Source organism: Eriocheir sinensis, chromosome 45 (assembly GCF_024679095.1).
Source record: "Eriocheir sinensis breed Jianghai 21 chromosome 45, ASM2467909v1, whole genome shotgun sequence".
NCBI lineage: Eukaryota > Metazoa > Arthropoda > Malacostraca > Decapoda > Varunidae > Eriocheir > Eriocheir sinensis.
Window position 1 is genome coordinate 8,417,530 of NC_066553.1, and position 27,500 is coordinate 8,445,029.

General features: G+C 40.4%; 1 protein-coding gene and 1 long non-coding RNA gene across 4 annotated transcripts in view; both read left to right on the forward strand.

Moving 5' to 3' along the window:
- Positions 1–27,500, forward strand: part of LOC126980711 (casein kinase I-like) — an 88,246-nt gene that overhangs the window by 14,020 nt on the left and 46,726 nt on the right. The window lies entirely within an intron of this gene.
- LOC126980713 (uncharacterized) lies at positions 5,043–9,182 on the forward strand. The gene is made up of 3 exons (XR_007733468.1): positions 5,043–6,142; positions 6,260–6,855; positions 7,275–9,182. It is a non-coding gene; the product is annotated as an uncharacterized LOC126980713 (long non-coding RNA).

A 27,500-nucleotide genomic window follows, 5' to 3' on the forward strand; every position in this document is an offset into this window, starting at 1 on the left:
TGACCTCGTGACTATTTTCTCCTCCTCCTCCTTCTTCTTTTCTTCCTCCTCCTCTTCTCCATTTTCTTCACCTTTACTTTTTTCTTCTTCACTTCTTTTTCGCCTTCATCTATTTTCTTCTTCGTCTTTGTTTCTTCTTTTTCTACTACTACATCTACTACTACTACTACAACTATTGTTATTACTACTACTACTACTACTACTACTACTACTACCTCTACTACTACTACTACTACTACTACTACTACTACTACTCTTCCTCCTCCTCCTCCTCCTCCTCCTCCTCCTCCTCTTCTCCTGGAACGTGTACTTATTGACTTGCATAGCTTTTCTGACAAGGTTATGCTCTCTCTCTCTCTCTCTCTCTCTCTCTCTCGGTAGTGACACTGACACACCTGTTTATCACCTGCCTGATGTTTGCTTACCTGTCGCCGCACATATACTAATTTTATTTTGATTTATTGATCGTGTGTGTGTGTGTGTGTGTGTGTGATTAGGATAGTCAAGCGTTTACGTAAATGAAATCAGAGAGAGAGAGAGAGAAAGAGAGAGACTTATGGGAGAACACAGATAGAAGTAGAAGAGGAGGGGGCGAGGTGATTGTATGAAGTGGTCTGTTCTCCCCATTCTTGAGGAACTTCTGTGGTGGTGGTGATGGTGGTGATTGTGATGGTAATGGTGGATTGTGTGAATAGAGTCTGGCCTTGATGATGAAGTGTGATATGTAAGGAGCTGCCACGTTGAGAGAGGAAGAGGAGGAGGAGGAGGAGGAGGAGGAGGAGGGAGATATAGGAATGTAGGTAAGAGAGAGAGGAGAAAGAAAGAAGGGAAAGGGAGGAAGGAGGAGAATAAGGAAAGAGAGGAGGAGGAGGAGGAAGAGATAGAAAGCGAAGGAGGAAAGTGAGGGAAAGATTATACAAGGAGAGAGAGAGAGAGAGAGAGAGAGAGAGAGAGAGAGAGAGACCCTTTCCTCCTCCCTCTCTCCTCATGTCTATCTCTCCCCTCTCTCTCTCTCTCTCTCTCTCTCTTACGTCACTCCTCCCAACCCCTCCTTTACCTCCAGGCTTTCCTCGTCTTATTCCTTCTTATACTCCTAAGCCTTCTTTTTTCTCTCCTTCAGCTTCCTTATCTCCTTCCATTCCTTGCCTTCTCATTTTCCTCTCAAGTTGTCGCCATCTGATTAAATTTTGTCTTTCCTTTGTTCCTTCATTCCTTTCTTTCTTTTTTCCTACTTTCCTTCATTTCTTCGTGGTTTCTTTTCTTAATTCATTCCTTCCACCTTATTTCCTCCCTCCTCCGTTTTTTTTTTTTTTTCTACTCCTCGTTCCCCCATTTTCTCCCTTCCTTCCTCCCTCCTTTATTTATCTTCTTGCTTTATCATACTCTTTCCCTCCTTTATTTCAATCTTCCTGCTTTGTTTTCTTATACTCTTCCCAACTCCCTCCTTTCCTCCCTACCCCATCCTTCTTTACCTTCCACCTCCCTTCCCCTTCCTCCTCTTTCTCCCTCCCTTCTTCCTCCTTTTTCCCCCTCCCTGCTTCCCCTCTAATTTTCCCTTCCTCCCTCTCCCTCTTTCCCTTCCCTTCTCCCTTCCTGATCTTCTTGCTCTCCCTACATGGCCTTCGAGGAGGGAAAACGAAGAGGAAAGAAACGTGAAAATGTCACGAGCGAGGCCATTGTGTGTGTGTGTGTGTGAACGAGCGATGTCACACACCAACGCCTCAATACAGTATCTCTCTCTCTCTCTCTCTCTCTCTCTCTCTCTCTCTCTCTCTCACGTGGATGCCAGCTGTTACCCTTCCCTCTCCCCTGTCCTCTGTGAGTGTGTGTGTGTGTGTGTGTGTGTGTGCGCCCCATTGTTATCTTTTTTCTTTCTTTATTGCCGTGACCTTGATTGCTAGGGTGACCTCGTGTTAGATTTGACGTCAGTACGGAGGTCAGTCAGGTGTGAAGACAGGTGGGCAGGCAGGTATAAAGCTTGTTGTTGTTGTTGTTGTTGACGTTGATTCTCCTTCTTCTCCTCCTCTTTCTTCCTCTTCGCATTCTTCTATTACTACTAACGTCACACTTCTGTCACGTTGGAAGAGAGAGAGAGAGAGAGAGAGAGAGAGAGAGAGAGAGAGAGAGAGAGAGAGAGAGTAGTAGTAGTAGTAGTAGTAGTACCCAATAGATTAAGAAATGAATGAGTAGGCGGATAAGAATAAGCAGAGGAATGGTATCAGAGAGAGAGAGAGAGAGAGAGAGAGAGAGAGAGAGAGAGAGAGAGAGAGAGAGTAGTAGTAGTAGTAGTAGTAGTAGTAGCAGTAGTAGAAGTAGTAGTAGTACCCAGTAGATTAAGAAATGAATGAGTAGGCGGATAAGAAAAAGCAGAGGAATGGTATCAGAGAGAGAGAGAGAGAGAGAGAGTTTGTGTGTACTATACCTCTCATTGTGACAAGAACCAAACAGTAGAATGAGGGTGGTAGCGAGGGAGCGAGCGAGCAAGTGATCAACGCAACCCAACTCCACACGTTAGGCTCAACGTGACGAGGGGAGGGGAAGGAGAGGGAGGAAGAAGGGGAGAGAGAGGGAGGATGATGGATGATAGTGGAGAGAGATTAGTGTGGTGGTGGTGGTGATGGAGTGGATGACGCGGCTGTAGTGTTGTTGTTTTGTTGTTGTTAGTGGTTGTAGGGTGGAGGAGGAGGAGGAGGAGGAATTGAGGGGAAGGGGACAGTGGATGGCAAGGAAAGAAGAGGATTGATAGTTGGGGGTTTGTTGATAAAGACAAAGAGAGTGATATGAAAGGAGAGTTGTGGAGAGAAGATAAGATAGAAAAGAAGGAAGGAAAAGGGGTGGTGGGTGGGGGATGATAAAGATAGAGATGGCGATTAGAAAGAAGAGGGGTGGGGAGAAAATTGTAACGAATATCGAAGAAGTTGAACAAAGGTCGTTAGAAAAAAAGATGGAAAGAAAGGAGGAGAAAGAGAAGGGGTGAAAACTGCAGTGGAGAAAGGATGAGGACGATGGGAAAAAATAGTATAGGAAACAAAAGACAAATGTAAAAGGAAAAGTGAAGAAGGAAGGAAAGCTGTAGAGAAGAAAAAGATGATGGTGGTGAATAAGAAAAGTAGGCCTAAAAACAACAACAAAAACAAGATAACGAAAGAGAAGAGTGTGTTTGGGTTAAGAACTTAAGAAAAGGAAGAGAAAGAGTAGATGAAAGGATTGGAGGAGGTAGTAGTAGTAGTAGCAGTAGTAGTAGTAGTAGTAGTAGTAGTAGTAGTAGTAGTAGTGAAAGCAAAAAGGTAAGGAAGGGAGAAGGAAACAGGGAGGGAAAGAAGAGGGAGGAAGGGAGAATTAAAGGGGAAGCAGGGAGGAAGAAAAAGGTGTTAGGGTGGGAAGGATTAAGTATTAGTATTGAAAGCAGCAGAAATAGCAGTAATTCAAGCAGTAGAAGTAGAAGCTAAATACGGTAATGTCAAACAGCAGAAGATATCAAAGGTTATAGTAGTAATAGAGAGGAAGGAATAAGCAATAGTAATAGTAGTAGTAGTCATAGGGGTCCTGGTAGTAGTGGTTGTGGAGTAGGATGATGCAGTGGTTACCAGGAGGAGTGGTCGATGTGGTGGTGGCGGAGAGGGGATTGGCCAGCTGTTGTTGCACTTCCCAAGCCTCACCGCGCCTCCGTTACCTTGTCAACGGGACCTGCAACAGAAGTATTAGTAGTAGTAATAGTAGTAGTAGTAGTAGTGGTAGTAGTAATAGTAGTAGTAGTGGTAGTAGTAGTAGTAGTAGTAGTAGTAGTAATTATTTTTGTAAGAAGGGGAAGACTGAAAACCAACCACAAACAAACTACTACTACTACTACTACTACTACTACTACTACTACTACTACTACTACTACTACTACTACTACTACTACTACTGCCTGGTGGTGGCTCTGGTAGTATAGGAATAGTGGTAGTAGTAATAGTAGTAGTGCCAAAAGAAGAACGTTATCAGTAGGAGGAGAAAAAGGAAGAATGGTATGAATAAACAGTAATAGTAATAGTAGTAATAGTAGTAGTAGTAGTAGTAGTAGTAGTAGTAGTAGTAGTAACCAGAAAAAAATATAAAGAATGAACGGAAGGATGAGATAAACGGGTGAGGAATGATATGAACAAACATGTGAAGTAGTAGTAGTAGTAGTAGTAGTAGTAGTAGTAGTAGTAGGAGGAGGAGGAGGAGGAGGAGGAGGAGGAGGAGGAGTAAACAATGGCGTTGTCGTGGTGAGGATAAAAAATTACATTCCAACATTCCATTCACTATTCATTATGTACTCCTCGTCTTCTCCCTCCTCCTCCTCCTCCTCCTCCTCCTCCTCCTCCTCCTCCTCCTCCTCCGTCTTCTCGTTTTCTTCTCCTCCTCCTCCTCCTCAGCATCATTATACATTACCCTCATTCATTATTTATTGTTCTATTGTTTGGTTAGTTATTTGTTGTTGGCACTTCTTCTCCTCCTCCTCCTCCTCCTTCTCCTCCTCCTCCTCCTCCTCGTCGTCGTCTGCTGTATTCTCTTCCTGCTTCTCCTGTTTCTTTCATTCGTTCTTTTTTTTATTTTCTTTGTTGCTGCCAATAATTCATCCTCTTCTTCCCACCTCCTTTCTCCTCCTCCTCCTCCTCTTCCTTCTCCTCCTCCTCCTCGTCGTCGTCTGCTGTATTCTCTTCCTGCTTCTCCTGTTTCTTTCATTCGTTCTTTTTTTATTTTCTTTGTCGCTGCCAATAATTCATCCTCTTCCCACCTCCTTTCTCCTCCTCCTCCTCTTCCTCCTCCTCCTCCTCGTCGTCTGCTGTATTCTCTTCCTGCTTCTCCTGTTTCTTTCATTCGTTCTTTTTTTATTTTCTTTGTCGCTGCCAATAATTCATCCTCTTCTTCCCACCTCCTTCCTTCTCCTCCTCCTCCTCCTCCTCCTCTTCTCCTCCTCCTCATCTTCCTCTTTATTCTCCTCTTGCTGCTTATATTTCTTTCATTCATTATTTTTTTGTTGTTGCTACTAGTTCTTCCTCCTCCTCTTCCTCCTCCTCCTCCCCCCTCCTCCTCCTCCTCCTCCTCCTCCTCCTTCTCGTCGGCGAAAGAATATGAAAGAAGAGTTAACCAGTGAGTAGGGGAGTGGAGCATAGAGCCTCGGGGAGAGAGAGAGAGAGAGAGAGAGAGAGAGAGAGAGAGAGAGAGAGAGAGAGAGAAGACCTGTCAGGAAGTTCAGGTGAGCACTCGGGCGCTTACTAGGATTCCCTCCTCCTCCTCCTCCTCTTCGCATTGTTCCATCTCTCTTCTTTCTATCTTGTGTGGTGAAAGAGCAAGAAAAAGAGGAGGAGGAGGAGGAGGAGGAGAAGAAGAGGAAAGGAAGAACTACAAGCTACGTGGAAGGAGACCCTAAGAAATATGGGCCTCCTCCTCCTCCTCCTCCTCCTCCTTTACGGGACACAACAGTGGAAGAAAGCATTGCACTGAACGTGGAGAGAGAGAGAGAGAGAGAGAGAGAGAGAGAGAGAGAGAGAGAGAGAGAGAGAGAGAGAGATAATGTATAAGATGTTACTGAAAGGGATATAATGAGGAAAGGAGAAAGTGGAGATGGAGAAGGAGGTGGAGTAGAGAATAAGAAAGAGGAAGAGAAGGAGGAGGAGGAGGAAGAAGAATGATGGATGGATATATATAACGGAATAAATAATAATAAAGAGAAAGTACATAGAAAAGAGGAGTGTTATTGAAAGGCGAAGAGAAACTGGGAATGATGTTTGTTTACCTGAGAAAATAGATAACATAAAGGAGAGAAAAGGGAGAAAAAATACTTGATTGGAACGCGTATAAATGTTGAGGTAATAAAAGAGGTAAAAGAAGAGTAGAAAAAATAGTGAAAAGAAGGAGAGGAAGAAAAAGTAGAATAAAAGGAAGATGGGGATGGGAACAATTAAAGATGAATGTTGTGGAATTAGAAAGAGATAAAGAAGAAGAGAAAGCAAAATAGAGAAAAAAAGGAGGAGAGGAAGAAAAAGTAGAAAAAAGTAGAAAGATGGAGATGGGAACAATTATAGATGAATGATGTGGAAATAGAAAGATAAAGAAGAAGAGAAAGCAAAATAGAGAAAAAAAGGAGGAGAGGAAGAAAAAGTAGAAAAAAAAAGTAGAAAGATGGAGATGGGAATAATTATAGATGAATGGTGGAATTAGAAAGAGATAAAGAAGAGAAAGCAAAATAGTGAAAAGAAGAAGGAGAGGAAGGAAGAAAGTAGAAAAAAAGTAGAAAGATGGAGATGGGAACAAGTATAGATGAATGCTGTGGAATTAGAAAGAGAGAAAAAAAAAGAAGAGAAAGCAAAATAGTGAAAGAAAGGAAGAAAAAAAATGTTGATAAAATATAAAGAGAAAAAAATTAAGAAAAAGCAAAATAATGAAAAGAAGAAGAAGAGGAAGAAGGCAGGAAGAGGACCGGAGAAAAGGGTGTAAAAATGTCTATATATAAATGAAAGGAGGTATAGAAAACAAAAAAAAAATAATAAAAGAGGGGAAAAGAAAAAAAAGAGGAAAAAAACAGGAAGAGAAGAAAATAGAAGTGATGATGGTGTCGAAAATATAGAAAATGTGATAAGAATGCCTATATATAAATGATGGAATATAAGGCCAAGAAAAAGAGGGGAACAGGAAAAAGAATAAAGTAGAAAGAAAAGGGGAATGAGAAAAATGGGAAAAAAAGGTGATAGGAATATATGAATGACGGTGGAAATTAAAAAAATAAAAATGACGGTGGAAATTAAAACAAAAAAAATAAAAATAAAAGAAAACAGGAAAAAGAATAAAGTAGAAAGAAAAGGGGAATGAGAAAAATGGGAAAAAAAGGTGATAGGAATATATGAATGACGGGTGGAAATTAAAAAAATAAAAATGACGGTGGAAATTAAAACAAAAAAAATAAAAAGAAAAGAAAAAACAGGAAAAATAATAAAGTAGAAAGAAAAGGGGAATGAGAAAAACGGGAAAAGAAGGTGATAGGAATATATGAATGACGGGTGGAAATTAAAAAATAAAAATGACGGTGAAAATTAAGACAAAAAAAATAAAAAGAAAAGAAAAAACAGGAAAAAGAATAAAGTAGAAAGAAAAGGGGAATGAGAAAAATGGGAAAAGAAGGTGATAGGAATGTATATATATGAATTACGGTGGAAATTAAAACAAAACAAAAAAATAAAAAGAAAAGAAAAAACAAGAAAAATAATAAAGTAGAAAGAAAAGGGGAATGAGAAAAATGGGAAAAGAAGGTGATAGGAATATATGAATGACGGTGGAAATTAAAACAAAAAAATAAAAATAAAAGAAAAAACAGGAAAAAGAATAAAGTAGAAAGAAAAGGGGAATGAGAAAAATGGGAAAAAAAGGTGATAGGAATGTATATATATGAATGACGGTGGAAAAAAAAAAAAAAAACAGGAAAAAGAATAAAGTAGAAAGAAAAGGGGAATGAGAAAAATGGGAAAAAAAGGTGATAGGAATTTATGAATGACGGTGGAAATTAAAACAAAAAAAAAGAAAAAGAAAAGAAAAAACAGGAAAAATAATAGAGGAAAAATAGATGGAAGGAAGAGAAGACGGTAATGGAATGTCTCTATGAAGGACGGTAGAAGTTAATGCAAAAAAAAAAAGGGGGGGGGGCGAAAGGAATGTAAATGGATACCAAATACATGTAAAGAAAAAGTGAAAATAGTAGAAAATAATGTGAAAAAAATGGAAAGAAACGCAAGGAAGAGGGCATGAAGAGGAAGTTATGTGATTCAACCCCAAATAATTACAACGAAGCGGAAAAAAAGGAAAGCAAATACAGGGAAAAGACAAAAAGGGAAAGGAATGTAAATGGATACCAAATACAAGTAAAATAAAAAAATGTGAAAAATGGTTGAAAATAAAGTTAAAAAATAGGAAAAATGACAAAAAGGGAAAGGAATGTAAATGGATACCAAATACATGTCGAAAAAAAGTGAAAAATGGTAGAAAATAAAGTTAAAAAAAGGGAAGAAAAGCAATGAGGAGGACATGAAGAGGAAGTAATGTAATTCAACCCCAAATAATTACAACGAAGCAGAAAAAAAAGGAAAGAAAAAACAGGGAAAAGAAGTAAAGGACAAAAAGGGAAATACATGTAAAAAAAAAAAAAAAAGTGAAAAATGGTAGAAAATAAAGTTAAAAAAAGGGAAGAAACGCAACAAGGAGGACATGAAGAGGAAGTAATGTAATTCAACCCCAAATAGTTACAACGAAGCAGAAAAGTACGATATTTAGACACGTGTTTTCTAATGGTCTCGAAAACAGTGAAGTTCCGCTTGGTCGCCTTTGAACCCGCTATCTCTCCCTCCTCTCCCTCCCCCCCTCTTCCCCAATCCTCCACCTTCACCACCTCCATCACCCCCACTACCTTCACCTCCACCTCTCTCCTCTTGTTTCTCCTCTCCTCCTCCTCTTCCTCTTATTTATCCACCACAATCACCTCCTCTTCCTCCTTCCACTTCTTACTCTTTATTCCTACTTTTTTATTGTTATTGTTTTCCTCTTCCTCCTCCTCCCTCCTCCTCCTTCTCTTCCTCCTCCTCTTCCTCCTCCTCCTCCTCCTCCTCCTCCTCCTCGGCGCCGTGTACCCTTTCCACCACCCTTGGCCAAGGTTGGAGTCTCAGTAGTGGTCATAATCCGTACCCTTAGAGAGAGAGAGAGAGAGAGAGAGAGAGAGAGAGAGAGAGAGAGAGAGAGAGAGGGGATGATGATTAAATGGTTACCTTCTGGATTTTAAACTCATATATTTGTTAGTTTATTTATATTTTGTGGTTATTTTATTATTTTTTGTGTAACGTTCTGAAAGGCCTATTGTTATTATTTTCGTTTAGTCTCGCCAATGGAAGCAATTAACGACGGAGAAGAAAAAAAAATAACAAGTAAAATAAAAGGTTTAATTTCATGGCGCTGCGGTTGGTTACATGACCTGAAATTACTGAGCGCTTGGAGTCCAGTCACGTAGATCATTCTTGCTCGCTGGCTGCCAGAAAACTTTATTAGTCATACTTTTACTTTTAAGACGCGGGGAAAGGAAAACTGACTACCAACTAACGGGGAGGAGGGAACGAACGAAATAGCTTATACTGAACATATGCAAGGAAGGGAAGAAGGAACGAGATAGCTTATACTGAACATTATGCAAGGAAGGGAAGAACGAACGTAATAGCTTATACTGAACACATCCAAGGAAGGGAAAGGAACGAAATAGCTTATACTGAACACATGCAAGGAAGGGAAGAAGGAACGAAATAGCTTATACTGAACACATGCAAGGAAGGGAAGGAAGGAACGAAATAGCTTATACTGAACACATGCAAGGAAGGGAAGGAAGGAATGAAATAGCTTATACTGAACACATGCAAGGAAGGGAAAGGAAGGAATGAAATAGCTTATACTGAACACATGCAAGGAAGGGAAAGAAGGAAGGAAATAGCTTATACTGAACACATGCAAGGAAGGGAAAGAAGGAAGGAAATAGCTTATACTGAACACATGCAAGGAAGGGAAAGAAGGAACGAAATAGCTTATACTGAACACATGCAAGGAAGGGAAGAAGGAACGAAATAGCTTATACTGAACACATGCAAGGAAGGGAAGAAGGAACGAAATAGCTTATACTGAACACATGCAAGGAAGGGAAGGAAGGAAGGAAATAGCTTATACTGAACACATGCAAGGAAGGGAAAGAAGGAACGAAATAGCTTATACTGAACACATGCAAGGAAGGGAAGAAGGAACGAAATAGCTTATACTGAACACATGCAAGGAAGGGAAAGAAGGAACGAAATAGCTTATACTGAACACATGCAAGGAAGGGAAAGAAGGAACGAAATAGCTTATACTGAACACATGCAAGGAAGGGAAAGAAGGAACGAAATAGCTTATACTGAACACATGCAAGGAAGGGAAAAAAGAACACATGCACGGAAGGAAGGAATGAAATAGCTTATACTGAACACATGCAAGGAAGGGAAGGAAGGAACGAAATAGCTTATACTGAACACATGCAAGGAAGGGAAAGAAGGAAGGAAATAGCTTATACTGAACACATGCAAGGAAGGGAAGAAGGAAGGAAATAGCTTATACTGAACACATGCAAGGAAGGGAAAGGAACGAAATAGCTTATACTGAACACATGCAAGGAAGGGAAAGGAACGAAATAGCTTATACTGAACACATGCAAGGAAGGGAAAGGAACGAAATAGCTTATACTGAACACATGCAAGGAAGGGAAAGAAGGAACGAAATAGCTTATACTGAACACATGCAAGGAAGGGAAGAAGGAACGAAATAGCTTATACTGAACACATGCAAGGAAGGGAAGAAGGAACGAAATAGCTTATACTGAACACATGCAAGGAAGGGAAAGAAGGAACGAAATAGCTTATACTGAACACATGCAAGGAAGGGAAAGAAGGAATGAAATAGCTTATACTGAACACATGCAAGGAAGGGAAGAAGGAACGAAATAGCTTATACTGAACACATGCAAGGAAGGGAGAGAAGGAAGGAAATAGCTTATACTGAACACATGCAAGGAAGGGAAGAAGGAACGAAATAGCTTATACTGAACACATGCAAGGAAGGGAAAGAAAGGAAGGAAATAGCTTATACTGAACACATGCAAGGAAGGGAAGAAGGAACGAAATAGCTTATACTGAACACATGCAAGGAAGGGAAAGAAGGAACGAAATAGCTTATACTGAACACATGCAAGGAAGGGAGAGAAGGAAGGAAATAGCTTATACTGAACACATGCAAGGAAGGGAGAGAAGGAACGAAATAGCTTATACTGAACACATGCAAGGAAGGGAAGGAAGGAATGAAATAGCTTATACTGAACACATGCAAGGAAGGGAAGAAGGAACGAAATAGCTTATACTGAACACATGCAAGGAAGGGAGAGAAGGAACGAAATAGCTTATACTGAACACATGCAAGGAAGGGAAAGAAGGAACGAAATAGCTTATACTGAACACATGCAAGGAAGGGAAGGAAGGAAATAGCTTATACTGAACACATGCAAGGAAGGGAAAGAAGGAACGAAATAGCTTATACTGAACACATGCAAGGAAGGGAGAGAAGGAACAAAATAGCTTATACTGAACACACGCAAGGATGGGAAGAAGGAACGAAATAGCTTATACTGAACACACGCAAGGAAGGGAAGAAGGAAGGAAATAGCTTATACTGAACACATGCAAGGAAGGGAGAGAAGGAACAAAATAGCTTATACTGAACACATGCAAGGAAGGGAAGGAAAGGAAGGAGGCAGGAAGAGTAAATAATACAGAAGATTGTGATAGGGACGTTTATAGATGATGTGGAAATATAAAAAGAAAAAAAGATGAGAAAGCAAAAGAGTGAAGGGAGGAAGAAAAAAATAACTTAAAATGAATAGATAGAAAGACCTAAAATACAAAATCGTTTATAATGAATACGGATTAGAAATTTTATGTACTCGACTTTCGCTTTCAAACCCATAAAAAATAGTAATGTGACTTTTTTCTCTCCTTTACCAGTGAATGACTAATATAATTTTGGTTCATTCACTGATTCGAAACACTTGAATGGCTCGCCCACTCGGTCCAGTCACACACACACACACACACACACACACACACACACACACACACACACACATTCTTTATAACAAGTTTGTATAGAGATAAGATACACGTTATTCTTTGCCACATTCTTTATTTTTTGTCATTATTATTTATCCGCAGAATCTCGCACGCCAACCCATTCACTCACACACACACACACACCAGCGTTGCCAAATTATCGTATTCACCGCATTGAATTTCGTAGTTTTGGACCGATAACTATGGCAAAAAGAAAAAAAAGAGCATCAATAAATAACAGCTTTAACGGTAACTTTAATTTTCTATCGTCATTTGTGCAGGTACGAAAGTTTGAGGCTAAAAAATGATAAATACAATGTGGTGAATACGATAATCTGGCAACGCTAACACACACACTCACACACACACACACACACACACACACACACACACGCTCGCGCACGGGCCGGGAAAGAGTGGGTCGCTTGGTTGTGTCAATGGCTGGTCGTCTCATATATTATCGCCGACACGAATGTAATAATTAGTCTTAAGGAGCACCGGCAGCCTCATAACGCGTGTACCTGCTTCCTGGTTCTGATTATTATTGTTGTTGTTGTTTTTATTATCATCATCATCATCATTTTTATTACTACCATGATTAGTACTCTTATTCCTTTCACTATCGTTAACTACTACTACTACTACTACTACTACTACTACTACTACTACCACTATTGCCACCTACAACTGCTGCCATCACTGCTTTACTACTAATAATATGAAGAATGCATTTTACGTTTTTTTTTATTTTATTTTATTTTTTTACAGCAGAGGAGACAGTGCAAGGGCGTAAAAAAAGAAGAAAACAATAATGAAAAAAACCCCGCTACTTACTTATTCACACTAGTTTTTTTTTATTTATATTCTTTCTATTACTACTTTACTAATAATACTGATAAGAATGCATTTTACGATTACATATTCTCATTACGTATTGTTTTTTCCCTTCCATTTTACTTACCTGTTCAATCTTTCTTTCCAGGTAAGTGTGGGTGAGGTGCAGAGAAGAGACTGGTGTGACCGGCTTACCCAGGTGTGTCATGCTGTGATGTGAGTGTCTTCTTATTCTTATTGTTACGCTGATCACGGGTTGGAGTGAGTGATGAGGAGGTAATGAATAGGAAAGGTTGAATGGGGGGAAGCCTATATATGGATTGGGACAGGGGAGGGATATGGGTTAGGTGAGGTTAGCTAGGGGATGTTCAGGCAGGGTGAATGCATGTAGGTGAATTAATGAAGAAAGGTTGAATGGGGAAGCCTCTGTATTTGGGTTGGGACAATGGGGGAGACAGAGGAGGGATATGGGTTCGGTGAGGTTAGCTAGGGGAGGTTCAGGTAGGGGGAATGCATGGGGTAAGGAGGTTGACGGGAGGTAAGTAATGAAGAGAAAAAGGTTGAATGGGGAAGCCTCTATATATGGGTTGGGACAATGGGGTACAGAGGAGGGATATGGGTTAGGTGAGGTTATTTTAGTGAATGTTATTAATTAAGACAGGAGGAATACATAAGGTGAGAAGGTTTAGGTGAGGTAAGTAATGAAGAGGAAAGGTTGAATGGGGAAGCCTTTTAATATGGGTTGGGACAAGGGGGTACAGAGGAGGGATATGGGTTAGGTGAGGTTATCTTAGTGAATGTTATTAATTAAGACAGGAGGAATACATACGGTGAGAAGATTGAGGTCATGTGAGGTAATGAAAAGGAAAGGGCTTTATTATTATTATTATTATTATTATTATTATTATTATTATTATTATTATTAGTGTGGGCGGGTGTGTTCCTGCGTACGTAGCTGCTTCATTAGTGTATCGTGAGGTTCTTTCATTACTGTGTTATCGTCGTGTTCTCTTGTGTTATTGAAGTGGATGCCAATGTCGCTCTTAAGCACATTAATTTCGAGAGGGTGGAGAGTGGAGTGGTGGTGGTTCTCGAGTAATAAATATAATAATGATAATAATAATAATAAGAAGAAGAGGGAGCAGTCTTATTTATGAGAGCTAAAAATATAGATGTTGTTGAGGGCAGTAATAGAAGGAATGTAATCAAGAGAGAGAGAGAGAGAGAGAGAGAGAGAGAGAGAGAGAGAGAGAGAGAGAGAGATGGGGGGGGGTTAGGGGAAGGGGAGCCACAGTACTAAACTCGTGCCCTTTAATTCACCTGTCTCCTCCTCCTCCTCCTCCTCCTTCTCCCCATCGATAACCTAGCACCCTGCCCCTCCCTTCCCCTCCTCTCCCCTTCCATAACTCCAGCACCCTGCCCCTCCCTTCCCCTCCTCTCCCCTTCCATAACTCCTCAGATCTGACCATGAATTAATTATACTCCCCTCTCCTCCCCCTTCAGTTCGCTCTTCTTTCTCCCCTCTCCCTCCTCCTCCCTTCTCCCCTTTCTTTTCCTCTCTCCCCCTTCTCCCCAGCAGCGTCATGATCATTATACTCTCCCTTCTCCTCTCCCCTCCCCTCCCTTTTTCTCCCCATATCTTACCTTCCCTCTTTCTTCCTCCCTTCATTTTCTTTCCTTACTTTCTCTGCCCCTCTGTTCCTTTCTCCCTTCTTCCTCAATAATACATGGCTTCTACCCCTTCTCTCTCTCTCTCTCTTATTTCTTCATACACACGCGCCATCTCCATTCCCATCTCTTATCTCCATCTCTCCCTTCCCTCTCCCACCTCCTCCTCCTCCTCCCCTTCCTCCTCCTCCTCCCCCTCCTCTTGTGACCTCGAGCTCTCTCCCCTTCCCTTCCCTTCCCTCTTCCTCTTCCCTTCCCGTCTCCACACTTCGTCATCCCCCTTCTCTTCGCTTCTACCCTTCTCTTCCTCTTTCTTTCCCTCCACCTCGCCCCATCCCCACTTTTTGCCCCCCCCCCTCTCTCTCTCTCTCTCTCTCTCTCTCTCTCTCTCTCTGTCTTTTCGCAATTTCCCTTACCACACCCTTCCACTATGTACCTTTCCTCTTCCTTCCTGCACCCCCCCCCCCTTCTCTCTCTCTCTCTCTCTCTCTCTCTCTCTCTCTCTCTCTCTGTGTGTTGTACAAAATTTGTGTCCTTGAACACCTGGCCGAAAGGTAGTATTTTATGCCGCACACCTGTTGATATTGTGCCCAGGTGCTCGGAATACGGAAACACACACACACACACACACACACACACACACACACACACACACACACACACACACACACACACACACACACTTGGCCAAGACTCGCACGTGGGAAGTGTGTGTGTGTGTGTGTGTGTGTGTGTGTGTGTGTGTGTTCAGGGCAGGAAGTGATTGGAAAACGATACAAGTGAACATATACGAGTGAGTGACATTTGTGGTTTTCCTCTTTATTTTTTTTTTTACATGATATCCTTTTTTTTATGATGGATCGGATAATATAAGGTTAATAATAATGGAAACGACTGAAAAACTGGAAACACAGAGGAGAACAAAAGTAATGTGGGTCTATTTTCCTTTTGATTTGGCTTTTATTTTGGTATTTCTTGTGCCCTTTCATTATTTTTTTCCCTTATATATATTGAGTGATCGGAAATTTTGGTCGTACTAATAATCGAAACAAGTGAAAAAAAAAGTGATTGTTTATTTCCCTTTTGATTTGGGGTTTATTTTGGTATTTCTTGTCCCCTTTCTTTACATGTTTTTTTTTTTTCTTATATATATTGAGTGATCGGAAATTTTGGTCGTACTAATAATCGTAACAAGTGAAAAAAAAGTGATGAGTGATTATTTTCCTTTTGAATCGTCTTTTATATTGGTATTTCTCGTGCCCTTTCTTTTCATGATTTTTTTTCTTATATATATTGAGTGATCGGAAATTTTGGTCGTACTAATAATCGTAACAAGTGAAAAAAAAAGTGATTGTTTATTTCCCTATTGATTTGTCTTTTATATTGGTATTTCTTGTGCCCTTTCTTTACATGTTTTTTTTCTTTTTCTTATATATATTGAGTGATCGGAAATTTTCGTCGTACTAATAATCGAAACAAGTGAAAAAAAAGTGATTGTTTATTTTCCTTTTGATTTGTCTTTTATATTGGTATTTCTCGTGCCCTTTCTTTACATGGTTTTTTTTTTCTTATATATATTGAATGATCGGAAATTTTCGTCGTACTAATAATCGTAACAAGTGAAAAAAAAAGTGATTGTTTATTTCCCTTTTGATTTGTCTTTTATATTGGTATTTCTTGTGCCCTTTCTTTACGTTTTTTTTTTCTTATATATATTGAGTGATCGGAAATTTTGGTCGTACTAATAATCGTAACAAGTGAAAAAAAAGTGATGATTGTTTATTTTCCTTTTGATTTGTCTTTTATATTGGTATTTCTTGTGCCATTTCTTTACGTTTTTTTTTTCTTATATATATTGAGTGATCGGAAATTTTGGTCATACTAATAATCGAAACAAGTGAAAAAAAAAGTGATTGTTTACTTTCCTTTTGATTCGTCTTTTATATTGGTATTTCTCGTGCCCTTTCTTTTCATGATTTTTTTCATTATATATATTGAGTGATCGGAAATTTTGGTCGTACTAATAATGGAAACAACTGAAGAAAAAAAGGTTGAAACATAGAGAACAGCAAAAGTAATGGGGTTTAATTATTATTTTTATGTGGGTGTTTTATGTTGCCTTGGAATTGATAAAAAAAGATTACAAAATGTGAGCAAAAGGAAATGTTACATATTGATTTATTTTTACGGTGAATTGGTGATAAATCAAAACAAATGTGGGAAAAGTGATATTCTTCCTTTTATCTGTTTATGGCGCGCGTGAGCTGGTGGGAAAGAGTGGAAAATGTTGGTTAGAGAATGCCGTCGAACAAGAACTTCCCTTTATTTTGTCTATGGTGCCGGTGAGCTGGTAGGGGAGATGAACGAATGTGGGTACCAGTGAATATCATCGAACGAGACCTTCTTTTATATCTGTTTGTTGGTGCACGTGAGCTGGTGGGAAAGAGTGTTAAAATGTTGAGAGAATATCGTCGAACAAGAACTTCCCTTTATTTTGTCTATGGTGCCGGTGAGCTGGTAGGGGAGATGAACGAATGTGGGTACCAGTGAATATCATCGAATGAGTCCCTCTTTTATATTTGTCTATGGTGCGCGTGAGCTGGTGGGAAAGAGTCGAAAAATGTTGGTTAGAGAATATCGTCGAACAAGAACTTCCCTTTATTTTATCTGTGGTGCCGGTGAGCTGGTAGGGAAGATGAACGAATGTGGGTACCAGTGAATATCATCGAATGAGTCCTTCTTTTGTATCTGTTTATGGTGCACGTGAGCTGGTGGGAAAGAGTCGAAAAATGTTGGTTAGAGAATGCCGTCGAACAAGAACTTCCCTTTATTGTATCTGTGGTGCCGGTGAGCTGGTAGGGGAGATGAACGAATGTGGGTACCAGTGAATATCATCGAACGAGACCTTCTTTTATATCTGTTTGTTGGTGCAAGTGAGCTGGTGGGAAAGAGTGGAAAATGTTGGTTAGATGATACTGTTGAACAAGAACTTCCCTTTATTTTATCTGTAGTGCCGGTGAGCTGGTAAGGAAGATGAACGAATGTGGGTACCAGTGAATTTCATCGAACGAGTCCTTCTTTTGTATCTGTTTGTTGGTCCAATTGAATATTATCGAACGTACGCTGGTAAGAAATCGGGTAAATGTGTGATAAAAGAGAATAGTCTCCCCTGTATTTGTTTATGGGGCACGTGAGCTCATAGGAAGAAAGAAATTTGTGCTTGTAAAAAAATATTATTGAACGTATATTTCTCCTACTTTGCTGATCCACGTGAGCTGGTAGAAAAAAAATGTAGGAGAACGAAGAACAATATTATTAGATGAGTACCTTTCCTTTTTTTTTTTCTTTTTTTACGTGCTGATAAAGAAAGTAGGAGGCAGATAAACACGTGAGCTGATAGGGAGGAAAAAAAAAGAAAATATAGGAGAACGAAGAACAATATTATTAGATGGGTACCTTTCCTTTTTTCCTTTACGCGCTGATAAAGTTAAGAGGAGGCAGATAAATGGGTAGGTTGTACAAGAAAGCATTATACACCAAATACATCCCTTTCCTTGTCAATGACGCTCTTGTAATGTTATGTAAAGAAAACAAAATTGGAGATGAAAAAAATACATCCCTTTCTCTGTCAATGACGCTCTAGAAATGTTAGGTAAAGAAAACAAAATTGGAGATGAAAAAAATAAATCCCTTTCTCTGTCAGTGACGCTCTAGAAATGTTAGGTAAAGAAAACAAAATTGGAGATGGAAAAAATATATATATACCGAGTGTCTAGATGTTAGTCTATTTATGAAGTGCGTTTGTTTTTGCTTTAGTTAAGAGGGGAAGAGAAAGGTGAAGACAGTGGTGGTGGTGGTGGTGGTAGTGGTGGTGGTGGTAGTGGTGGTGGTGGTGTTGTTGCGATATTACTCTACCTTCACCACCACATCTGACGACTGACACCTGTATGAGAGAGAGAGAGAGAGAGAGAGAGAGAGAGAGAGAGAGAGAGAGAGAGAGAGAGAGAGAGAGAGAGAGAGAAGAGAAGAGAAGGAAGAGGAAAGATACATAGTGGAAGGGTGTGGTAAGGGAAATTGCGAAAAGAGAGAGAGAGAGAGAGAGAGAGGGGGGGGGGAAAGATACATAGTGGAAGGGTGTGGTAAGGGAAATTGCGAAAAGAGAGAGAGAGAGAGAGAGAGAGAGAGAGAGAGAGAGAGAGAGAGAGAGAGAGAGAGAGAGAGAGAGAGAGAGAGAGAGAGAGAGAATTGTATATCCCAAGGTTCCTTTCCCCTTTCTCCCTCCCTACCTTCCTCTCTCCTTTCTCTCCCTGTCTCCCTTCCCTTCTTCTCCTCTTTTTTTCGCCCTCCGAGATGGCGTTTTACCCTCGTCCATTGTCTACACAGGTGGGGGACATCCAGGTGTGGTCGAGAGAGAGAGAGAGAGAGAGAGAGAGAGAGAGAGAGAGAGAGAGAGAGAGAGAGAGAGAGAAGGGTGGTGTTTTGTGCTGTGCTGGAAGAATAAAAAAAGGAAGAAAGGTAAAGAAGATAAGGTAGAGAGAGAGAGAGAGAGAGAGAGAGAGAGAGAGAGAGAGAGAGAGAGAGAGAGAGAGAGAGAGAGAGAGAGAGAGAGAATGGTAAAGGGAATAGGAAGAAGGGAGTATTTAGACAAGGGAATGGAGGAAAAGGTAGAGAAAAGAAGAGAAAGGGAAGTGAAGAGGGAGGGGTAATAAATATAGACCAGTGAATGAAGGAAAAGGTAGAGAAAAGAGGAGAAAGGGAAGGGAGGGAAGAAGAGAAGTGAAAGGGAGAGGGAAGGCAAGTAAAGTTAGAGAAGAAGTAAGGAAAGGGAAGATAACGTAGGTGAATGAAGAGAAGAGTTAAGGGAGAAAGAAACAGATGAATAAATTGAAAGAAAATGAAGGAAGGGAGAGCTTAGGAGCACTTGGAGGTAAGGAAGGAAGGAAAGGAGGGAAGTTGCGTTAAGGAAACCGAGTATATGTTGTGGGAGATAAGAGAGAAGGAGGAAAGGAAGTAAGGCAGGTGGTTGTCTTAAGGGGAGAGGAAGAGGAGGAAGGAAGGGAAAGCGTGGGATGGAGGGAGAAGAAAACTTAGGAGGGGAGAAATATGAGACGATTTAAAGGAAGTAGGGAAGGAAAAATGAGAGCAAGGAGGCATGGGAAGGAGGGAAGGACGAAAGATAAGAAGGTGGGGAATCCATGGAAGGAAGGAAGGGAGGGAGGGAGGGGCAGACGGAGGAAGGAAAGGGAGGAGTAGAGAAAGAAAGAAGGCCGGAAGGAAGGTGGAGTTGAGCAATGAGGAAATGGATAGTGTGTGTGTGTGTGTGTGTGTGTGTGTGTGTGTGTGTGTGTGTGTGTGTGTGTGTGTGTGTGTGTCTAAAGGTGGTAATGATAGTGGTGTTGAAGCCTCTACAGGTGTATATAACAGGTGTGTGGCGTGGCGGGGTGCTTCCTGTCGCCTTGGTAGGTTGCTAAGGTTCATACTCTTAACCCGGTAGCAGCGACGGGCCAAATTTGTGGCTTTACGTGTAGCAGCGACGGGCCAAATTTGTGGCTTTACCGTGTAGCAGCGACGGGCCAAATTTGTGGCTTTACCGTGTTGCAGCGACGGGCCAAATTTGTGCCATGATATAACCTCCCCCCCCCAAAAAAAAAATAGATGATGCATAAACTGATCACAAATGCGTTGATATATATTATGAAATGGTTTGTGTGAGTGATGATTTTTTCTCATTTTTCTCGCTTAGAGGGACATTAAGAAACATGATCCCCGCAGCTACCGGGTTAAGAATACGCTGCTTGTGTTGGAAGATGGTGGAGGGGATGATGTTTTATGATGTAGTGGTAGAGAACAGGAGGAAAGGTAGAAGAGAGAAGGGAGAAAGAGGTAGAGTGAAAGGAAGAGGGAAGTCGGGATATTTAGAGAAAGGTATGGAGGAGAAGACAGAGAAGAGAATGGAGAAGGGAAAGGTGTTGGTGGTGTTGAGAGTTGATTTTACAGTGAATGGTGATGATGATGGGTGTTGGATGGTGATAGTAGTAGTAAATGGTGATAGTGACTGGCAATTGATGGTGCTGGTGGTGACTGGCGGCTGGTGATGGTGGTGGTAGTAGCTGGTGTAGATGGTGGTGACTAGTGATTGTGGTGGTAGTAGATTGGTGGTGGTGGTAGTGATAGGTGATTGGTAAGGCTAGTGATTGTGGTGGTGATGGTGGTGGTAGTAGTAGATGTAGGTGGTGGTGGTGGTGCTTGGTGATAGTGGCGGTGATGAGGCTGCTTATCGGGAGCGTTATCAGGTGGTCATGCCAATAATAAGTGCTACCTGTCTGTCTGTCTGTCTGTGGTGTGCTAACTGTCTGTTTCTGTCAACTCATTCCTTCTCTACCTTCTGCTCCTTAAACCCTTTCCCTTTAATTCTCTCTTTTCACTCGCCTCTCAATTCTCTTCCATCTTCCATTTACTCGTCTCTCTCCCTCCCTTCTTCTCTATTTTCCTGTGCTCTTTAAACCCTTTCCCTTTAATTCTCTCTTCCGTTCACTCATCTCTTAAGTCTCTTCCATATTCCATTCACTCGTCTGTCCCTCCCTTCTCTATTCACTAATTTCTCCCTTTCTTCTGTTGACCTCCCTCTTCTCCCTTCTATTCCGTAATTTCGAACTTTTCTCCAATTCACTCATTTCTCCCTCCCTTCTCTTGACCTCCTCCCTCTCCCTTCTATTCAGTAATTTCTCCCTCCCTTCTCTTGACCTCCTCCCTCTCCCTTCTATTCAGTAATTTCGAACTTCTCTCCCTCTTCAATTCACTCATTTCTCCCTCTCTTCTCCTATCCTGTTCATTCACCTTTCCCTCCTCCTTTTCCATTCACTTATCTCTATCTCCCTTCTTTTCCCTTTGCTCATCTTCCTTGTCCTGCCTTCCTTTTATCTTCTTTCGTTATATATTCTTTCCTTCACTCCTCTATCTTTTTCTATCTTCATTTATCTCTTCGCTACGTTTTCCTCCCTTCCTAATTCCTTTCTTTGCTCTGTATTGGTTCGTGAAGGGCTTCACTATTTCTTTGTTTATTGTTCAGTTTATTGTTTTGTAGATTAACAGGACATGTTTTGATTTCTTCTCTCGCTGTTTGATTTTATACTTCTCAAGACGGATAATGTTTGTATTTTTATCTTTTTTTTTTTTTCATTGCTTTAGAGGAGGTATTTAAAAATGAGTCCTGTTTGTATGATTGTGTGTTCGCCTGTTTGCATTGTTTATATATTTAGTGTATGAAAATATACTTACAAAAAATGGATTCGGGCGTGTGTGTGTGTGTGTGTGTGTGTGTGTGTGTGTGTGTGTGTGTGTGTGTGTGTACTACTCACTGCATGTCAACAGAATTTGTCACAACTTTCTCTCTCTCTCTCTCTCTCTCTCTCTCTCTCTCTCTCTCTCTCAGCATCATACCGTATTTCTCGGGTATATCAGAGAGAGAGAGAGAGAGAGAGAGATTGAGATTGAGAATTTTCTTTTTCCTCCTCCTCCTCCTCCTCCTCCTCTTCATCACACCCTCCCTCCTTTACTGTTTTTTTTTTTCCGCTGTTGTCTCTTTCCCCTCGTCTCCTGCCTGTCATCTTCTCGGGTCTATTTCTTCTCCTCCTCCTCCTCCTCCTCCTCCTCCTCCTCCTCCTCCTCCTTGCATCCCTTTCGCAGGACTTTCACTCTGGATTGCTTAACGTGCCATTTATTGTACCTTGCTTCTCTCTCTCTCTCTCTCTCTCTCTCTCTCTCTCTCTCATACGTTGCCATTTTCTCCTCTGATATTTTTCTTCATGATCAATAATGTATCTGTTTCCTCCTCCTCTTCTTCTTCTACCTCCTCCTCCTCCTCCTCCTCCTCCTCCTCCTGAAGGGTGAAAGTCTCATTCCAAGGGTGAGAGTTGACTTCCATTTGAGTTTTATTTTGTATTCCCTCCGTGTATCTCCTCCTCCTCCTCCTCCTCTACCTCCTCCTCCTCTTTTTTTAGCTTCCTTGTTTGTCAGATTTCTGTTCCCACCCTCTCCGTGTGTGTGTGTGTGTGTGTGTGTGTGTGTGTGTGTGTGTGTGTGTGTGTTGCTTGTTTGTTTTTGACAGAAAGTGTCACAATAATAATAATAAAGTGGTTTTGTTTAGTGTTCGTGACGGTAGAGAGAGAGAGAGAGAGAGAGAGAGAGAGAGAGAGAGAGAGAGAGAGAGAGAGAGAGAGATCAAAGTCTGATAAGATAGTAAACTTTAATTTATCCTGTTTTTTTTATTTTTTTTATTGGTCAATAAGTAAAGTGAAGGAGTGTGAGGAAATATTCGATGAGTGGTAAACAAATTCTTATAAAGCAACAGAAGGAGATGGAGCAAAAAATGTGTAATGATTATCTTTGAAATTTAAGCAACGCCGTGAAGGTCGGTAGGTAGTGAAAAAAATGTATAATGAAAATCGTTTTAAGATTAAACAAAATACGGGAATATGATGAAAATGGGCGTGATGAAGAAAGCACGCAGCAACATTAGTAGGAGTGTAAATAAACCTTTTGAGAGGGTTAAATAAACGTCATAAACAACCTTACAAGCTGAGAATGGTGTACAGAAATATACATAAAAATAGAGAAGGTAATAAAGCATATCGTATTTTTTTATGTAAAGAGTAATATGAATAAGAAAATAATATAAAACTCACATAATCTATAAAATGAAGCCGTAATGAGACGTGCAGCTGCTGAGTCAGGGAGGCGAATATACTGAAAGAAATCTCAAGAAAATATTGGAACTTTAATGGTGTTAAGCAGATGGGATAAATATTATTAGTAAACAGTATAGCGTTACATAAACCAGAAATTGTATAGTTGGTGATTCAGGAAAACGAGTATATATGCTAATAAAAAAGCTTTCTGATCTTTTTTATGTAAATATATTAAAGGAACACGTTGAAAGTTGTCACTGAACCATAAATATCTGAGGTTGTAGGAAGATAAACAAACGTACATGAAAAAAAACTATATTAGGACTATTTTGGTATTTCCTGGGGTACAAATAGATGATGTAAAGGTATAAGTAGAAAACTATCTAAATTTATCACAAACAATATGTACAGTAAAGAAACTAAGCAGATGGAGTCGGTGCTTCAGAAGACGAATCGACAACCACATCGACAATAAGGCTTGAACTCTAACCTTCACTCCTGCTCCACTTCCTCGTGCGCTGAGAACCCACACGATATAGATAAGAAGTTTATGTAAATCTTCCCATCCTTCTTTAGTCAGCTAGGGACCAGCGAAAGTACACGATTGGCTGGTGGTTAAGGAAGTGACGTAGAGGGAAAGGATGACGAATGGCGAACATGAAGCTTCATCAGATAGAAAAAGGTGTTGACGTAGAGGTTGGTTAATTGATTGAAGAAAATAAAACCAGATAAGAACAGATAGAGAAAAAAAAAGATAAAAACAGATAGAAAAAAGTGTTGACGTAGATGTTGATTAATTAATAGAAGAAAATAAAGCCTTGTAAAAAGGAAATATTTAAAACTCGTTGCCTGAAAATATATATAAAAAAGAAATAGATGATATAAAACAGCTTGCCGGAAAATTAGAAAAAGAGAAGATAAATAAGTGGAACATAAAACTGGTTGCCGGAAAATTAGAAAAAAGAAGATAAATAAGTGGAACATAAAACTGGTTGCCGGAAAATTAAAAAAAAAAAGAAAAAAAAGGCTATATAAAACTGGTTGCCGGAAAATTAAAAAAAAAAAAGCTATATAAAACTGGTTGCCGGAAAATTGAAAATAAAAAAGAGAATAAATAGGTAAGATAAAATTTGTTGCCGGAAAATAAAAAAAATAAATAGATATATAACTCGGTGCCGGAAAATGAAAAAAAAAATAGGAAAGAATAAAGGTGATAAGTCTTACTGAATAAATAACAAATACGTAAAAAACAAACAAACAAATACAAAATAAAACGGTACACACACATACACAGTGGTCGTTAATTCCGGCAAACATAACATACAACGGAAGTGGATTTATAACAAAAGCAAACAAAACAAGGAAATACAATGTTGATGACACACCCTCCGCCTCTTGGTGTAACGGTTAGTGTAAACAAAGAAAGGATGTGATTGCGCGCGCGTCTCTCTCTCTGTGTGTGTGGGAGAGAGAGAGAGAGAGAGAGAGAGAGAGAATCACCATTTTTCGTAATATTAACACACAAAAAAAAAACCATAGAGGGTCTGCACACACATACATGGAGGACCTTATGCAAGAGGCTTTTTTTTATTTTTTATCACGGGCGTTACGAAAACCAGATACCGTACGTATAATTATTATTTTAGTGACGTACACGACGCATAGTAGAGCAATGACGTGTCGCAACGATGAGCAGACGCAACACTAAGGAACACAATAATGCAAACTAACGGATGATAATGTTGTTGTTTTCTTCTTATATCCAACCTCATTCCCTCTTCCTTGTATTGCTTTCCTCTTCCTTTACTTCTTCGTCTTCCTTCACACTTGTCTCTCTTTCCTCCTTTGTTTCCTCCTCTTTGTCCATCTCTCCCTCCTCCTTCCCCTCTTCCTTCTTTTTCTTTCAACTTATTTTTTTTTTCATCTCGGATTCTTATATTTTGTCCATCACTCAGTTTCCTCCATATAGTTATGCCTCTTTTTCCTTTTCCTTTTATCTCCTCATCCTCGTCATCGTTGCTGTCGTCACAAGGTTTTGCTTTCCCACGCAACCTCCTGTTTTCCACGAGATCAGAGGAAATAGATGAGCGTTGCCTAAAAGCGTGTTAGCTCATAATATGTTTGTTGTGGTGATGATGATGCGAGTATTACCTTAGTGTTTGCAGTTTGACACACACACACACACACACACACTGACACACCAAACTCATTTCGTCATTGCAATCTTTCGTCTCCATGCCACGCTGACGTCCGCGGAGAGAGAGAGAGAGAGAGAGAGAGAGAGAGAGAGAGAGAACCCTTTCCTCCTCCCTTGAGACTTCTCCCCCACCCTGTATTGTGTTGGGAGAGCTGGAAGAGGAGGAGGAGGAGGAGAGGGGTAGCGGTATTTGTTGAGGGAGGGCTAAGGAGGGGAGAAGAGGAAGCGAGTGGCCATTTATATGTAAGAGTGGAGAGGATGATGGGAGGGAATTGAATTGTGGTGGAGGAAGAGGAGGAGGATGAAAGGGAAAGAGGCGGAGGAGGAGGAGGAGGAGATGGATGAAAGGGAAAAGATGAGAAGTTGCGGAATGGTTAATGGGGAACGAGAGGAGGAAGAGGAGGTGGAAAACAGGGTAAGGGGAGTTTGTAATTAGTTAAGATAATGAAATGATGGAGGGAGACGAAGACGAAAAAAAAGTAAAGAAGGGAATAGGAAGAGGAGGAGGAGGAGGAGGAAATAGAAAACAAGGTAAGAGAAGATGGTAATTAGGAAACAAAATAAAGAGGAAGAGGAAAAGAAAGTAAAGAATAGGAGGAGGAGGAGGTGATTGTGGTGGTAGTGAAGATGGGAAGATTGGAAACTAATGCATGTAGAGGAGGAGGAGGAGGAGGAAGGAGGGGAAGAAGAAAAGGAATAGAAAGTATAAAGAAACAAAAAAAATAGAGGTAATGAACGAGACTAATGTAAATGTATACCATAGAGAGAGAGAGAGAGAGAGAGAGAGAGAGAGAGAGAGAGAGAGAGAGCACTAATGAGATCTCCCACGTGGCAGTCATCTTATTCAGGAGTAATTTATGTCTGAATGTGATTGACTAATTGATTACCTGGAGGTGGGAGAAAGGCAGGTGCGCAGGCCGGTGAAGGAGGAGAAGGAGAAGAAGAAGAAAGGAATAGGACTGTCAGAAAGAAAAGGAGGGAACATTGAGAGAGACAGAAGACGAAGAAAATGAAGAAGAAAGGAATAGGAATGGCAGGAAGGTAAAAAAAAAAAGGAACATAATAGATAGACTGGGAGAGAGTAAAGAAAAAGGAGAAGGAAGAGGACAAACAGGAAGATAAGAAAACATGAAAAAAACCATAATACGAGAGAGAGAGAGAGAGAGAGAGAGAGAGAGAGAGAGAGAGAGAGAGAGAGAGAGAGAGAGAGAGAGTTATGGAAGAGCTGAAATTGGAGAAAGCGGAAAGAAAGGGATAAGAATGAAAGAAAGAAGAAGGGGGAAGGAAAAGAACTAGCAGGAATATAAGAGAACATAATAGAGACAGGGAAAGTGAGTTAAAAGGAGGAGGAGGAGGAGTTAGAGAAAGTGGGGGAGAGAAAGGACAGGAAGATAAGCAGAAAACATAATAGAAGAGACGGAGAGAGCTAAAGACGAGGAGGAGGAGGAGGAGATAGAGAAAGTAAGTTAGACAGGACAGGTTATTAAGGTAGAAAGAAGGAGAAAAGAAAGCAAGAAAAGGGAACAGGAAAGGACAAGCAAGAGAGAGTTGGAGAAAGCGAAGGAGAGACGATAAAAACAATAAAGAAAAGGGAACGGGAAAGAACAAGCAGGAAAGAAGAGAAGAAGAGAGACGATGAAAACAATGAAGGGAACGGGAGAGGACAGAAAAGAAGATGGGAATAAGATCATTGAGGAGGAGGAAGAGAAGCAAAGGAACGGAGGAGAGGTTGAAAATAAGGCGGAAGAATAAGAAATGAAATGAGGGAGGAAACAAAGGGAGGAGGAGCAGAGAGAGAATGGAGGGAGTGGCATAACAGAAGAAGGGAAGTAAAGGACAAAGAGAAGAAGGGAAGGAAAATACACAAGAAAAAGAAGGAAGATAATAATAATAGTGAAACAGTTAAGAAAGCAAGAGAGAGAGAGAGAGAGAGAGAGAGAGAGAGAGAGAGAGAGAGAGAGAGAGAGAGAGAGAGAGAGAGAGAGAGAGGCAGTAGGAAACGAAGAAGGAAGGGAAAAATATTGAAGGAGGAAGAGAAAAAAAAACCATGGAAGGTAAATATTTGGTAAAGGAAGAAGGGTCTGATAATCACGAGACGAAAAAAAGGAGGAAGAAGGGAAAATATTAGAAGGAAAAGATGATGTTTTTCTCTATTGGTATTTGGTTCTCATTTCCTGTTTTCCTTCTTCTAATGGTGGTGTTTGTTTTCATCTCAACATTATCGTTTTCATTATCTCGAGTTTGTTTACATTTTCTAATCCTTGTACCCGTTAACCCGTCCGCTGCGATTGGCACGGATTTCGCCTTCACTGGTAGCCTAGTAACATATGCTCCTAGGTCTTTCTGTGCCTTTGTGGTGGGTAGTGGAGTGTTTCCCATGTGGTATTGGTATGCAGGATTACCCCTCCCAAGATGCATGACCTCACATTTTTC